Source organism: Camelus bactrianus, chromosome 31, assembly GCF_048773025.1.
Source record: "Camelus bactrianus isolate YW-2024 breed Bactrian camel chromosome 31, ASM4877302v1, whole genome shotgun sequence".
NCBI classification, from domain to species: domain Eukaryota; kingdom Metazoa; phylum Chordata; class Mammalia; order Artiodactyla; family Camelidae; genus Camelus; species Camelus bactrianus.
The window spans coordinates 17,785,860-17,802,801 of NC_133569.1; the positions used below are offsets into that span (position 1 = coordinate 17,785,860).

At 40.3% G+C, this 16,942-nt stretch overlaps 1 long non-coding RNA gene across 1 annotated transcript; it reads left to right on the top strand.

Annotated features, from left to right (window-relative positions):
* Nucleotides 1–7,970: 7,970 nt before the first annotated feature.
* LOC141575678 (uncharacterized) lies at nucleotides 7,971–14,796 on the top strand. Its single transcript, XR_012503379.1, has 3 exons — nucleotides 7,971–8,301; nucleotides 8,382–8,486; nucleotides 12,839–14,796. It is a non-coding gene; the product is annotated as an uncharacterized LOC141575678 (long non-coding RNA).
* The last annotated feature ends 2,146 nt before the right edge of the window (nucleotides 14,797–16,942 follow it).

Consider the following 16,942-nt stretch of genomic DNA (forward strand, 5'->3'; position numbering starts at 1 on the left):
GACGCTAGCCCTAGAGAGGTGAAAAGAAAAATCTGTTGCTGTGTCAAGTTGCAGGTGTTCTTGCAGAGTCCTTGGAACACTTGAGGTTCAGCTCAGTTCAAAGGACCCGTGAAAGGTCCACTCCTTAATGTCCTCCGAGCTCCATTTTAACACCCCTTGACATAAGTGACTCCATTTTATTCCACATTTCATGTGACCCTTGGGCTAGGCTCTCACCTATATTTTCAGTCTTACAGATCTACATCGTTCTACCCACCTGAGGTGTAGTTGTATAAAGGGTTTAAGCTCTGGAATTAAATTTTACCTTCATTACTTACTGAATGTAATCTTGAATATAATCTTGGGCAAATTTCCAAGTTTCAGTTTCCTCATCTCTAAAATAAATATTGTGAAGTAAAATTTATCAGCAAGAGCTGAAATGAGGACAACCACAGCCACACGCCAAAGGGGATTTGCTTGGCTAGGGGTCTTCCGTTGTGAGTTTTTTCCCACACCACCAAGCAATTCACTCAGTTCTCCATGGACACTGACAAGGTGTCTCATACATTTAACTCAATTCTGACACCATCTACCTGGGGTTAGTATTAGATCGCATAGGTTAAGGGCTCAGTCTCCCAAGACTGCCCCACTTCAGACAACAATCACAAGTCCAGGTTGTTATTGTGTTTCTGACCAAGCAACTATAAGTCAGAGGTTCCCAAGACCCCATCTTGGGTTTGAATAAATTGCTAGAGAGGTCCCAGAACTCAGGGAACCAGTTTACTCTCTAGACTACTGGTTTACTACAAATGATATTCAAGGATACGAATAAACAGCCAGAAGAAGAGATACACAGGGTGAGATTCTGAATGCAGGAACTTCTGTCCCCATGGAGTTTGGGGTCCGACATGTGAATGCATTCTAGTTCAACAACCTGGAAGCTCTCTGAACCTTCTCCTTTGGGATTTTTATGGAAACTCCATTATATAGGCATGACTGATTAAATCATTGACCATTGGGGATTGATCCAACCTCCAGCGGAAGTCAGGGGTGGAACTGAAAGTTCCAACCCTCTAGTTACATGGTTGGTTCCCCTGGCAACCATCCCTCCAACTTGAGGGGATTTCCAAACTCCACCTCATTAACATAAACTCAGCTGTGGTTGAAAGCGGCTTGTCATGAATAATAAGACACTCATTTCACCTTGAAGGCTCTGAAGCAGTTTCAGGACAAGAAAAAAGCAAATATTATAACAAAAGCTCCCATTGCTCTTACTGCTTAGGAAGTTCCAAGGGTTTTGGGAACTGTGAGCCAGGAACAATGGCTGAAGACCAAAATGTATATTTACTATAAATCACAGTATCACAGGCTACTGTGCAAATATGATAATTCTCTATGTTCTATGACCTTAAAAAGTTGGCAAGCGTTTATTTAAATATCACTTGTAAATCTAGCTAGTTAAATTTATGAGACTACTTAATTCCTCTTAACTATTCCAATGCTGTGTATAGACTTCATAAAATACTCTTATACGTCCCAGTTAAACTAATTACTCAACGTGGTAGGCTGAATAATGGCCCCCCAAAGATGTTCCACATCCTGATCCTTGAAGCCTGTGAACATCTGATGTTTCATGGTGAAGGGACTTTGCAGATGTGATGAAGGTTATGGGGCTTAAAAATGGGAAAGTTATCTTGGATTATCTGCGTGAGCCCAATCTAATCACCAGAACCCATGAAGAGAGAGAAATCTCCAGCTGGAATCAGAGCAATGCAGCAGAAAAGCTGCATAGTGGTTTGATGTGATTTCAAATCCACTCATTTATGACAAAAACATAGTTGTTTTGTTACAAGTGAAGTAGTTTTCAAGAGCGAAGTTATTGTTTCAACGTAAAAGTGAACTTGGGTCTCGGGATGTCATCGTGCACGTCTGTGGTTGCCGATAAGCTCTTCGCAGCTCAGCTGCCGAGGGTGCCCACTGGGGGCTCACCAGTAAGAACATACAAAGAAGCAAGAATGGCAAGGGGACACTGAGGACCATCCAAGAGTTTCCATCTGGACAAGGCTACCCTTTGCTGGTCTAAATAGCTCTCCGGAGATCTTGGGGCATTGGCTCCCCCATGGCAGTGGTGAAAACCGTGCAGTGGCTGGAGAAGAACATCTTGCCTGTCAACCCAGCACTGTCGTTTCCTAGCAACATGCTCTAGGAACAAGGGACTTTTACTTTTGTACTGGCAGCTGTTAGCCCCTCAGCTGGCTGAGCCATCCCTCCTGAGTACCACCTCCTCCTAGAGGACGCCTCACCTAAATGTGGGCTTTATTCCTCTCATCTCCCCTTGCCTGGAACGACAGCGTGAGTAATCAGTCATTGGTCTGGACTATGTGATTTCCTTCTTGGCTGATTAAGAGACGTTATTATCCTGTATGCCACTGGCTTGCGAAATTAGCCCCACCAAAGCCTGTAGCTGAATTCTGGTGATGACCTGAATGAGCCTGAAGCAGATTGTTGCTCAGCTTCTCCACTGCTGGCACCTTGCTTCAGCTGGATGAGACGAGTGTGGGTCTTCTGACCTACATAAACTGTGAGATAATAGATCCCTGTTCTTTTAAGCAACTAAATTTATTGTAATTTGTTGAGCCAGCAATAGAAAACTAACACACTCAAAACACTTTAAAAATTAAGCCCAAAGGTTAATACTATGCCAAATTCACATCCAAATGATTATTAAAGTTACACTAACATCAAATGTAATAATTCTACCAATTTGACTTATTTCATCATCTCAGTCGTCAATTCTAAATCTTCGTGGGTGGCTGTGTGCTAAGCTTATATACTGAGCTTGCGCATAAGGGCTGTTTGGACCATCAGAGCAACTCTGGACCACCTTCCCAAGTAAATCTGGAGTAACCTTAGCCAAGTGATGTTGTATAGTAACCAAAGATTTTGATCCATTCCTGAGATGTGAAGTTACAAATGCTTAGAACACTTCCCCCATTGTCCAAGTGTCTAGTCTAAACTCCTTTATTAGCTTTGGGGCATCTGGGGACACCAACCCCATAGCCTGTAAATAGGATTGATTTCACAACTGGTGTCCTCAAAATTCAAGATAAGCTCTTGCCTAATTAACCTTTACCTCTAGATCAGAGCTGGTGAAATTCTGAACTGCCAGCCCAGCTACTTGACTGCTAGATTTCTTTCAACCAATCTATGTATGGCTCCATTCTCAGTTCTTTACCGATTCTCCCTCTCTTGCAGGACCACAGCACTGGTATTTAAATGACATCTGATTGGATTGGGGGTGTCTGTCAAGGTTCTGGCACTCTGCAATTCCAAGACTAAAGTCATATTAGTGACATGAATGAGCTCATTTACACACTGGCACTGCTTTCCAGCCTTCGACAATCACTATGCTTTGTGACTTTTTAAAATAATCATCTAACACTGATGCCCTGAAGAAAATTTGACATTTCACAGGGAAATTTAGATAGCAGAAGACTATAACTGTCTTCCTTTCTTAATATAAGAAGCATCTTATATTGTGAAAAATAAAAATATAAATATAAATTCATCTGGAACATTCAAGTTTTCATTTTAAAAGAAAGTAAACTTGGGAGTCTTTCTAAAAACAACACTTACACTCAACAAAAATTAACCAGGCCCTTTGTTGAAACAGCAGTGCTTTGTGCTGTAGCAAATACAATAGAATCAGAAGAAAAGCACACAAATAATTGAAGACCTGGAAAAGTAAATAAATATATAAGGGAAACATGCAAAAACAACCAGAGCATGTGTGAACATTTTAGAAACAATTGTAGAAACTATAGCTAGATGTAAAAAGAAGGCCAAAGAAGTGAGAATCTGAGCCAAAGATGATTCGGTAAGGAAAAGTGGGACCTCCTGGAGATTTACAAAGGATTTCATATGTCTGAGATGACATAGGAGAAGGGGAAGGACATTCTAGATTTTTCTAGAAATACATTTAGTCATGATATTTTGCATTTCAGAATCTACTTATTATTTTTATCAACCATAGGTCTTGAAAAATATATCATGCTGTTCAGAACAGTTATGAATCATCCAGCTCACATCTTCAGTCTTGTCAAAATGTCAGCTCTCATAAATAGAGTAAATTAGGAGTATATGCTAATTTGGTTAATAAATACATGGAGTACACAGGTGCGCACAGTGGAAAAAAACAGGTCTGCAAGGATAAGGCAAGGGGAGTAAAAAGGATGAATTTGATCAATACTGTGTGAAATTCCTCAGGTTTGCTAGGAATTTACTGCCAGGAACCTAACATTTGGGGAAAAGAAACTTTAGAGAAGCAAAAAATGTCCTTAAAACTATATAAGAGAAAAAAGGCTGCCCCAAAAGGACAACAGGAATCCCATCTTTCAAGAAATTAGGTGACAATTATTAGAAGTCCCAAATCAATTCAGAGGTGCTTCTAAAAATGGCTCAAAATTACTAAATTTGAATACAAAATTTTAGGCAAATTGACCATTAGTCATTTTGATCATTAGACATTTTATGTCTGATGGATGTGTTACCCCTCCAGACAGGCAGATGAGGGTGAGTGAGCCTGAGAGGAGAGGCAGTGCTCTCAGGGACCTGACTGTAAACACAGATATCTGACTATGGGATTCTGAGAAGGGGGAGCGAAATACGTACATGTGTGTGTGTGTGTGTTCTGGAATCAGTTGATAAAGGACTTGTCCAAAAGGATGACGATGGCAACAGACCTGGCTTGATCTTTGTTTCAGTTCAAAGTCACAGTAGTGCTTATGGGAAGTGTTCTGAAGGACTTCAAGGGCATGATTTTGAATATCCTGTTTGGGGGCTGTTTAAATTACACTGACGTGGAGAAGCACCTGCCATGCTGGGGACTGTTTATTTAGTAGTTCGTCTTTATGATACTGATCTGAAATCCAACCTTATCATGCACTAAGTTCTTCTATATGTTTAGATCTGTTCCCAAGTTTTCTTTTCTGTTTCTTTGATTTCTTTGTCTATTCAGATGCCAGAAACCCATTGTTTTAATTATTATTGATTTAAAATATGTTTATACATCTCAGTGCAAATTCTCTTTCATTATTCTTTTTTTTCTCCCTGATGTTTTCTGGGTTATTCTTACTCATTCTTAATTAGAAAATTAAAAACCCCTTGAGAACTTAATTAGAAATGTATTCAATTTATAAATTAATTTGGAAAGAATTCTTATATTTTAAAGCTGAATCCTCCAATGCAGGGGTATGATCTCTCTCTCTCTCTCACACACACACACACACACACATTATTTCACGCTGATAAAGCATATTCCTTGTTCAATCTACTCTTGGTTACTTCATATTTATTACTGCCATTGTGAATGTTTTCTTCTTTATATTTTCCAACCGGTAGATATTATATTAGAAAACTTTTTTGTGTGCATATTTTGTCATTTCAAGCTATTAAAGTTTTATTTTCTTTGTATAACTTTTCAGTAGACTTTTGGGGAAGTTCTGGGTTAACAGTATTGTTACTCACACCTAATGAATGTTGCCTTCTGCTATCAAAGAATTTTTTCTTCTTATATATTTGTCTCCACGCTGTAAAGTATAGAATTTCCAGAAGAATGGTAAATAATGGAGACCGTACTGTTCTTGTTGCTTAATGGTTTTATTGGGGATGTTTTTAGGGCAGTATTTTATCCAGTGTCTTGAGTTGCCCTCTCCCATCCCTTCCTCGTGTCCTGCAGGTGGAGCAACTGACCCAGACTCTATTCTTTCTATCAACGATCAGGAGTTCCTCTCCTCATGTTTTGTAGGATTCATCCTGTCCCTTTATTGAAAGAGCCTGTCTCACTAAAGAGATTTGCAGCTGCTTTTCCAGGGCACAGCCCAACCACGGTACACTCCACTTGTAGGTTGCAGCATCACCAGCGACTCCCCCCTGGGTGTGCAGAAAAGCCCCTGCCCCCAGGGCACTCCTGTGCTAAGGCATCCCATTTCAGTCCATACCTAGAGATGCGAAATGAAATAAAGAGCAGGGTCATTGCCCAGCAATTCCTGAGCATCAGAATGACTGCCCTATTCTGCCCTCTAATATGCTGCTTTTAAAAGATAGGTTTATTGAGGTATAATTTACCTACAGCCAAATTTACCCATTTTGGTGTAGAGTTCAAAGAGTTTTGAAAAACACACAGTCATGTAACCACCACTGTAATCAAGATATAGAACACATACATGCATTTCTTAAAATAAGCATTTTGATGTTTTTTTCTGATTAACCTAATTGTCGTCCCAGTACCTCACTTCATCTTCACAAAGAAAACATCTTCAAGTTGAGAAATTTGAACCAATACATTTCTTCCCCACCCCAAATCACATGTATTCAGGATCCATGATAAAACACAATGAAAGAACAAGGACATGTCATCTGCCTTTCCGTTTGGAGATCCACGGCCAAGTCTGTAAGCAGAAAAGAGCAGCGCCTACTTGCAGATACAACAGAAAGATTTTGTGGGTTGGAAGAGTAGACACACACAAACACATCAGGTGTGTAGTTATGTTGCCCACATAAGTATTTCTGAGCTGGAGATAACTACCTTCAAGATAACTGACTTTAAGTATGTCTAACTTGCTTCCTTAGAATCTCTTACCTTGTCCCTGTCGAATGCCCTTAGGCCACCAAGTGGTCTCCCCTGGTAGCTCAGGAAATGACCTAACGGGGTGAGCACCTTATCCATCCTCTCAGACAGTGGGAACATCTCTCTTATTAAAAAACAACTCCTTTGCTTGGCACCTGTTGCCAGATCTTTTGGGACTCACTCTAAGTTTTGATCTACAGCGTAGCTTCCTCAAAGCTAGTAGGCAGCAGAGTGGTGATTGATAGTTACTCAAAGCTAACAGGAGTCATATATGTGTATACATATACAATTGTCCTTTTCTGGCCCAGGTTTCCAGCTCTTACCACTCAGATGATTCTATGATGATACAGCAAATGAACCCATTTTCAATTGAGAACATTCAGTAGTTGCACTTGTGCCAAACTCATCTCTGTCTGGTAGACCTGGAAAAGCAACAGTGTAATTCCACCCCCAACCCAGATTCTGGAAGAGCAGTGGTTAACAGCGTAAGCAAGTGGCATGGCGTTGGACAAGCTGTTTAACCTTTTACTTCAGCTTCCACATCTGTAATACGCAGTGATTCAAACAGTACCTACATCATAGGCTTGTTGAATGGAGCAAAGAGATAAAATGTAAGAAAGTGAAAAAATGGTGCTGGCAGCTGGGAGCCAGGCTGCGATGCTGACAGCAGAACACAGACTAGCTCACAGAAGATAAGCAGTGCTCAGACAAAGCTACTGAGGACCATCACTGAAACAAGTCGAGAAAAGGTCATTCTGCAACCACAAGATGAACAACCCCTTCTTCAAACGTGTGCAGTGACTACTGCTTCTGTTTGTTTCTTAAAGTAAAAAAATCTTCATTGTTATTTGAGCTGAAAATGTGCCCAAAAATACTTATTCTTGCCTTGACTCAGCGTTTCCTAAAGCACCATGGAATGTGTGTTCCTACTATTTCTTTATCAGTGGCAACTCGTTCTAATCCTCTTGCCTCCAAGATAATGGCTATTAAGACGTCCATCACCATTTTGCCCAACTTGTAGAAAATGCCTATTCCAGAACTGACCCCTTGCTACTTTAAACCCTCCTGAAGATCACCCAGAATAGACCCAAATCTACAAGCAGCTCCCACTCGCTCCCTCTTACTGAGTTGTCCCTCGGTTTCTCCGAGGTGTATTTTCTCTTGCGGCCTCAAGCTAAACAAAGTAACTTTCCCCCGATGAGTAAAGTATGCATTTTGTGCCATGCCTGCTTGTCTACTGAGCCTGCTTTGTTTCTTATAACACATTTAATTTGGCAAACTCCTATTGTCAGCCATCCAGATCCTCCATCTCATTATGCTTTCACAATCCCCAATAAAGCTATTTGGAGAATCTGCATGGTAAGCCAGAGACTTCTGGTTCTAAACGATGCCTGGCTAACAGCCTCCGTGCAGCCTTACCCAACTTCTCATCGACAGCCCACAAAGTCACAGAAAAGCCAGCTACAAACCGAGACTGGCGACTCGATTCCAAGATCTTGGAAGAAGTGATGCTAATTAAAAAGCACATGGAGCAGGGCTGAGAATAGCCCATCGTGCTTTATGTCACGGCACACGAAGGGCTGGCTCACAAATTAGAAGACACCTGCAAACACGGAGATGAAGATGGTCTGGACCCCCAGCGACCCAGGCTCCGACCAACCAAAACATTGAGAAAATGTCCTTCTTTACCCCATGTAAGCTTCTCTGGGAGTCACCCACGGTTTTTTTTTTCTCATCTCCACCTGTCCCTAACCCACTATCTTTCTACATCCAGCAGGCAAAAAGTGGAAAATCCCAGAAACCATTGGAGAGGAATGGAGGAGGATGCAAGGAAATAGTAAGGGAGGCAAGAGAGATTGGAGTGATGCACCCACCACAGGTAAGAAGTGAGAAGGGGCTTGGTAGCGGTGCATTCTGGGAGCTGTAGTTTCTGTGTATTACATCGGCTGTAACCAAGAAAATCCACTGGGACACAGGCAAGAGATATTGGAACTTTTTTCTATTTAGCTTGTTTAAAAATTTAAAAAGAAATTAAGCTAGTCAATAACAATACATTAATATTGGTCCATTAATCGTAACAAATGTACCATGCTTGTGTACAATGTTAATAACCAGGTGTGGAGTAGATGAGAATTCTCAGAATTCTCTGTATTGTCTTCTCAATTTTTAAGTAAATCTAAACCTGTCATAAGGATAAAGTCTATTAAAATACTTGAAAATAAAGAAATTAAGATTTATTAATATTTCCTATACAACGACACTTGTGCCCTCATTTGTGCTGTATGTCAGACCGTCATTGTCACCTCCTGTAAATAAGGGAAACAGTTCTACAGCCAGAGGGTTGATGGAGGTACTTACACCAGATCATTCACTTCCAGCATTTGGCAACATACTGCGGTTTGTACACGCTTGATTAACTGGAGATGTGGATTATGACATTAGGTTCTATGTAAACCAATCTTCCTAAGGTGGTGAATGGATTTGAAATATTCCTGCAAAGAACATGTGGATTATATATAATACTAGTAATGTTAGCATACGTGAGTAACAAAACAGCAGAACTGACTCTTCTTAGTCCTGGCTAGGCTCTTTTTTCAAGTCACATTGCTAAAAATAGTGACTTGCAAGAAGATTACTTGAACTATTATTAACGATAAACTTCATTATTACCTACACCATTTTAATGATGAATCTTGTCCTAGTTTTAAATTATGATTTTAGTATTAGCTAATTAATATGAAGTTATCATCATTATCAAGGCATTTAAAAATTTTTGTTAATCCCAGATATGAAGACAAAACTTTATAGTTTTCTCAGTGATGTTTAAGTCATGCAATATTCAATCTGAGACATTACAGAATTTTACTAAGCATGCTTCTAAGTATTTAGCATCTTCTTTTGAGGATTTTTTTTGAAGTTGATAGATAAAGGCAAAGGGTCATATGCCCTTGTTTCTCCTGAAGTAGTAAAAATAGCTAAAATATTGATTAAAAAATAAGTGACAAACTACAATACGTGTATTTGACAGAAGACACTGGTGTAAAACACATGAAGGAGTATTGCCAAAGATTTTAGGAAACAAGCATTAAAATAAATCACACACTTTAGGAAATTTGCTATGTTACATAGTCATAAATTATAGAATTTTCTTGGTTCTGTTTTAATAATGAAATACATGAAGAAATATTTCTTGTGAGTCACGGAAGAAGAATATTCCAAAGACAATGTATTTTCAGGATTAAATGACTTTTTAACAAGTATAATGTTTCCTGGGGAAATTATGCAACGGATGCCACTGATGGAGTGACTACTGGGACCTCGGTAAGGAAACAATTCCAGGGGAAGCTTACTGAGATGGCACATCCCTTGTAAATTACTTCACTGTGCTTTGATGGGCAAGCTCTTGTGGCAAAGAAGTTATGCTGTAAGTGGACAAAGGGCTACAGCAGCTCTTCAATGCCATTTCCTCGATTCGCACATATACACAAATATAAAATAGAATGCTTTTAATGACCCGGAGTGTGATAGTGAAGATGGTTTGCACCACAGTTCTTGCTGATCATTATGGTATAGAACATAAAAGAGATGCCCCCGGTGGAAAAGCACCACTTGTCTTTCTCTTCCAAAACACCTGTGCTGATCTCTTCCCCATTCCCACCTTGTGGATCTTTTTGAAGGAATGAATAGTCGGTCACAAAGACAAAGTTGATATTTGGAAATTATCGACCTATAGCTAGCATTTCTTTAAAAGAAGGTAGTGGTATGAACAGAACATTTTGAAAGCAGATATCCGATGGTTATCTCTGGATGGTAGGATTTGCTTCTTTTCTCTTTTCGGCATTTTTCAGGGTTTTGTTTTTCCATGTGCTGCCTTTGAGTACCACAAAATGAGGTTATTTTTTAAAACATGATTGGCACATAGTTGGCACTCAGTAAGTGGGAGATCTTTCAAATGTAAAAAGGAAAAGGCAAAGCAAAGCCCTCCTCTGCCCACTGGAATAAATAAAACCATAGTTAGAAATGTCCCAGGGGGACACGATTTGTTCCCTTGAGTTGGCTATAGGTGAACTGGAATCCCCTACTGGTAAACCTGGACTCCCAGTTGGTGAGAAACAGACTTAAAACAATTCCTCAGCTGTTGTCTCAAGACTTGGCCGTCCCTTTGCCCTTCGAGCTTCAATTGATGAGCAAATCCGCTAGGAGTTAGAACCATATGGAGCAAACTTCCTCCCAGCAACACTTCTATTTCAAGGTCAGCTGGGGAGTTCCCAGCCAGCTCGAGTTTGGATTGTTGCTGGCCCTAAAATGTTGGGCCTTTTGGAAGTGTCTGGCTGACAGGATGTTCTGCCAGGCTCTTCCGCTGGAGGAAGGACAGCGAGGGGAGGACAGCTGGTCCCGGCGACCCCACGCTCCTGTGCCTACAGCCTTGAGACGACTTGTCCTCTTCAGTCAACAGTCTTGACAAGAACATCGCAGTTTGAGAGGGGACATTTCGGTTAATAGTTTTTCCTCCCAGTTTAAGTCAGTTCAGTTAAAATGTAGCAAATGTTGAGTTTGCTGCGACATAGTTCTTTCTCACTTTTCCACCTGAAAGGGGGGGGGGCACTTTCTTCAAAAGAATGTTGGTGCCATGAGTTCGAATCCCACCCCCGTCATTTACTAAACACTCCAAGCTTCAGCGTCCTGGTGTATAAAACATGTCATAAACCTGCTTTCAAAACTGATGTGAACAGAAATGAGAAGACATAAAATCTCAGAGCATGGTCTCTGGCCCACAGTGAGTACTTAATACTCACTATTAAGGTTAACCACTATTGTTGTTGTTTTTATGAGTATTTGTGGTCATTATAATTACCTCTGGGCTTTCTGATCTTACTCTCCTGGGAAGACACGTGTGATGTGAGTCCCAGATCTACACGTGAGAATTGGAATTGTTCACCATTAGTTTCAGTAGCGATTAGAGTTGTTTGTGATAGTTAACTTTATGCACCAACTTGACTGGGCCATAGGGTCCCCAGACATCTGATTAAACATTATTTATGGGTGTGTCTGTGAGGGCATTTTGGGGAGAGATTGCTATTAGAAATGAGTAAAGCAGATGGCTCTCTGCAACGTGGATGGGCACCATCCAATCTACTGAGGACTTGAAAAAAGACAAAAAAATGACTTAGTTGTCATACCTTTTCAGGACTGCTCCCACCCAGGGGAGGGAAGGACTGGCGGTCCTCCAGCCCCAGCCCAGCTCCCTCCTCCTCTCTGTCTCTTTGTCTCCTGTTTATCTGGTCCAGTGGCTCAGGCACCTGTGACTGGGATGGGGATGGGGTCGGGGTCGGCTATTCTCCAGGAACGTGGATGAGATGGAGTCTCCAAGAAGCAAGCAAGAGCTGGCACGCACCCTAAATGGTACCTACTATCAACATGAAACCAGCATTTCCAAGAGAAGCGTTTTCCTCTGAGACCTGCATCAAACTCCAGTGGTTCTGTGCAGTGTCTCTGACTCGCTCAGGGCAGCTGATATCTGTTCCCACCTTGAACTCCTTTAGTGCTCGAGCATTTATCCTGTTGTGTTTTAATTTTCTATTTGCATTCCATACTTTCTGTTAAAAACGATGAGCTTCCACAAGGCAGAAAATACTCTATTTCTCTTTGCATTGCCACTCACATTCCAGGGTCTGGCACATGATGGGTTCTGAGTAAGTGCTTGTGGAATTAATGCTGAAACAGTAGGGCATGAGGAGGGAAGTAAGAGGAGCACATGCTGTAAGGAATTTCTAAGTAGATGGGGAAATTTCTCAAAAAAAAAAATAGGAACTCTCCTCTTTTTTTTTTTTTTTTTACATTTTTTAATGAGTTATAGTCATTTTACCATGTTGTGTCAAATTTCAGTGTAGACCACAATTTTTCAGTTATACATGAACATAGATATATTCATTGTCACTTTTTTTTTTTTTGCTGTGAGCTACCACAAGATCTTGTATATATTTCCCTGTGCTATACAGTATAATCTTGTTTATTTATTCTGCAAATGCCTGTCAGTATCTACAAATTTTGAAATCCCAGTCTGTCCCTTCCCACCCCCCTGCCCCCTTGGCAACCACAAGTTTTTATCTATGTCTATGAGTCTGCTTCTGTTTTGTATTTATGTTCTTTTGTTTGTTTGTTTTTTTAGATTCCACATATGAGCAATCTCATATGGTATTTTTCTTTCTCTTTCTGGCTTACTTCACTTAGGATGACTTTCTCCAGGGACATCCATGTTACTGCAAGTGGAGGTAAAACAATTATACATGGAAAGCTATAAACCATTGGTGAAGGAAATTAAAGAAGACTTAAAAAAATGGAAAGATATCCCATGTTCTTGGATTGGAAGAATCAATATTGTTAAAATGGTCACACTGCCCAAGGCAGCCTACAGATTTACTGCAATCCCTGTCAAATAACCCAGGACAAATTTCACAGAACTAGAACAAATCATAATAAAATTTATATGGAGCCACAAAAGACTTAGAATTGCCAAAGCATTACTGAAGAGAAAGAAAGAGGCTGGAGGAATAACTCTCCCAGACTTCAGACAATACTATAGAGCTACAGTAATCAAGACAGCATGGTATTGGTGCAAAAACAGACATATAGACTAATGGAACAGAACAGAGAGCCCTGAAATGAACCCACAAACTTTTGGCCAACTAATCTTCGACAAAGGAGGCAAAAATATACAATGGAATAAAGACAGTCCCTTCAGCAAATGGTGGTAGGAAAAGGACAGCAGCATGTAAATCAATGAAGCTAGAACACTCCCTTACACCATACACAAAAATCAACTCAATATGGATCAAAAACTTAAACATAAGACAAGATACAATAAATCTCCTAGAAGAAAATATAGGCAAAACATTATCTGACATACATCTCAAAAATGTTCTCCAAGGGCAGTCTACCCAAGCAATAGAAATAAAAGCAAGAATTAAAAAATGGGACCTGATTCAACTTACAAGCTTCTGCACAGCAAAGGAAACCATAAGTAATGCAAAATGACAACCAACAGAATGGGAGAAAATTTTTGCAAATGAAACTGGCAAAGGTTTGATCTCCAGAATATATAAGCAGCTCATACGACTCAATAAGAAAAAAATAAACAACCCAATCCAAAAATGGGCAGAAGACCTAAACAAGCAATTCTCCAAGGAAGAAATACAAATGATCAACAGGCACATGAAAAAATGCTCAATATCACTAATTTTCAGAGAAATGCAAATCAAAACTACAATGAGGTATCACCTCACACCAGCCAGAATGGCCACCATTCAAAAGCCCACAAATGACAAATGCTGGAGAGGCTGTGGAGAAAGGGGAACACTCCTACACTGCTGGTGGGAATGCAGTTTGGTGCAGCCACTATGGAAAACAGTGTGGAGATTCCTCAAAAGATGAGGAATAGACTTACCATATGACCCAGGAATCCTGCTCCTGGGCATATACCCAGAAGGAAGCCTACTTCAAAAAGACACCTGCACCCCAACGTTCATAGCAGCACTATTTACAATAGCCAAGACATGGAAACAGACTAAATGTCTACCAACAGATGCTTGGATAAAGAAGAGGTGGTATATTTATACAATGGAATACTATTCAGCCATAAAAACTGACAATGTAACACCATTTGCAGCAACATGGATGTTCCTGGAGAATGTCATTTTAAGTGAAGTAAGCCAGAAAGAGAAAGAAAAATACCATATGAGATCACTCATATGTGGAATCTAAAAAAAAAAAAAAAAGAACATAAATACAAAACAGAAACAGACTCATAGATACAAACTTGTGGTTGCCAAAGATGCGGGGGTGGGAAGGGACAGACTGGGATTTCAAAATTTGTAGATACTGACAGGCATATGCAGAAAAGATAAACAAGATTATACTGTATAGCACAGGGAAATATATACAAGATCTTATGGTAGCTCACAGAGAAAAAAAATGTGACAATGAATATATGTATGTTCATGTATAACTGAAAAATTGTGCTCTACACTGGGATTTGACACAACATGGTAAAATGACTGTAACTCAATAAAAAAATGTAAAAATAAAAAAAGAAGACATGGAACTCTCTTCTTTAGATGAATAGTGGTTGGGGTTGTTTGGAGGAATAAATAATTTGTGCCTGATTAAAAAAAATTTCTTTTGTTGCCTGACTTTGCTGTGATTCCTTCTGAAAGCTTTGCATGTGATGTAACTGAGAGACTGTGAGGGTTTTGAGCCTTACATGTTGTGTTTCCAAAAGGCATGGCTCTGAACTCGAAGGGCTTTGTGATGGTTCCAAGGCTGCCTGGGAATGTCGGTTGGGTTGAGCATCTGATTAGAGACGACTGTCTTTTCCATTTGTGGTTAGGTGCCTTGGATACTTAGCAAGCTGGAGAGCACAAAGAAAACTGAAATTGTCCCCAAGTGAGTGAGAGGGAAGGCTTGAGAACTTAGCGGAATCTCCGTCCCTGCAGGTTCTGTAGATACTGGCTTTTAACCTGCAATGTCATTGCCCCCAGTGACCACAGCGGCTTGGCAGAGAGTTACGCATCCAAGGATGATAATTACAGAAATGGGTCTTGTAAAATGCTACTGGGTGTTCGAGGAGAGACCGTATTAATTTTTATGGACTGTGTAGTGTTAGGGACAGAGCCACAGAAATCAAGATACCTGCACCTGCATCTGGACTCTGCCAGTCGTTAGCTATGGCATTGTGTGTCAGACATCGCAGTAAACAAATGCTATTAAGGGTAAAACGAGGGGAAGAAACTGCCTAAAAGACTTGTATCATCTCTTCCTGCCTGGTGATAAAATCTCATACTCTATATTTGTAGAACTGACCATAGAAAACATTGTTAGTAGTTGCCATTTATTTTTGAAACCCATCCATCAGTCTCCGTGTCATATGCATCTTCTTAGTCCTCTCTCCACCCGTCCTTACAATGTGTCTTGTCACCTTACATTCTAAACGGATGGACTAACGTTTCCATTATGAAAGTCTGCCTAGACTCACCCTCTTTTAACGTTTTTCATGCTCCAAAATTATCTCCTGTGCCCCGTGTTACCCTCATGGAATCCTCTGCCCCCTCCATTTACTTCATCTTGGCTGGATACCTGGAGGTATTAATATAAATGAACAAATTCCCTGTAAGACACGTGGGACTGGGAGACAGTAAATCCATGCTCTCAACTAGCATATGATGCTTGAAAGGGGACCACATGGGAACCTCAATGAATCTCTGGTTGGCAGAAAAATCAGTGAGGATGGAGTGAAGATGCCAGGCAGTACACCCGTGTTTGAAGATTTGGGGAATAAAGGCCTTTTCGGTGCCTCTTAAGATTACACCATGAAAACGATCACTGTTCTGTCTCAGCGTATGTTTGGCTTGAACATAAAGACCCAAAATTAATTTCAAATTAAAATTGCAATTCTCGTTTGGTTTCAACAATTACCTCTGACATGGCTTGGGTCTCACCACTTGGGAATCACCATGTCTTCCTTTGATAACTGAAGTTCAGTAGACTCACCTCCACACATTCAAAGGCTCAGTCCACTAGACACACTGATGCTTTTCTCTGACAGGGCTCTAAGGGACTGTCCTTTAAATAAGACTAAACTGCCAAACAGCAATTTCCTTGCTAAGTAGAAAATTCATTCTCAGATTAGGTACACTATTTATACACCTCTCTGTCTCACTCCCTTATGTCTTCCTCGTTTATTAAAGGGGTGTGTTTTTGACTCAATTCTAATTCCTCAACATTTTGAACATTGGCACGTCTCTCAATAAGCTTCTCAGAATTCAGACAAATCTTCTTCTGTGTGAGGAGATAATTACTTTTCAGTAACCTGGGTCTGTTCTTCCTATTTCTTCACACGCAGTTGAATCAGCAAAGCTCTGAGAAATGATCAAGTTGGGCATCAAAGAATCAGGCAGAGATCTTTAATACCTAAATCTTGCCAGACCTCTGTCATATGTTTGCTGAACCCCATACAGCTTTCTGCACTAGCTCTTCAGAACCCTGAAGCCCGAGAGAGGTGTTTTCATAACCTACCCAACAAATTAGACAATTATTATTCAGTTCTGCACTTCCTGTCAAGGTGCACAGCAAATGTTTTACAGCTGAGGTTTTAATTGGGTTGATCCACAGTATTGAGATGGCACGCCATTTACGGAAACTTTTTTTTCTTTTGGCTATTTATTTGCTACGGCTGACATTAAATGCACTCACTCCAACATGGTTTGAGGAGATACTTCAGCTGCAAAGATTGTAGGTTGCTAGGCTCCTTGAAGCTGGTGCTATCAGAATTCCAGTGGG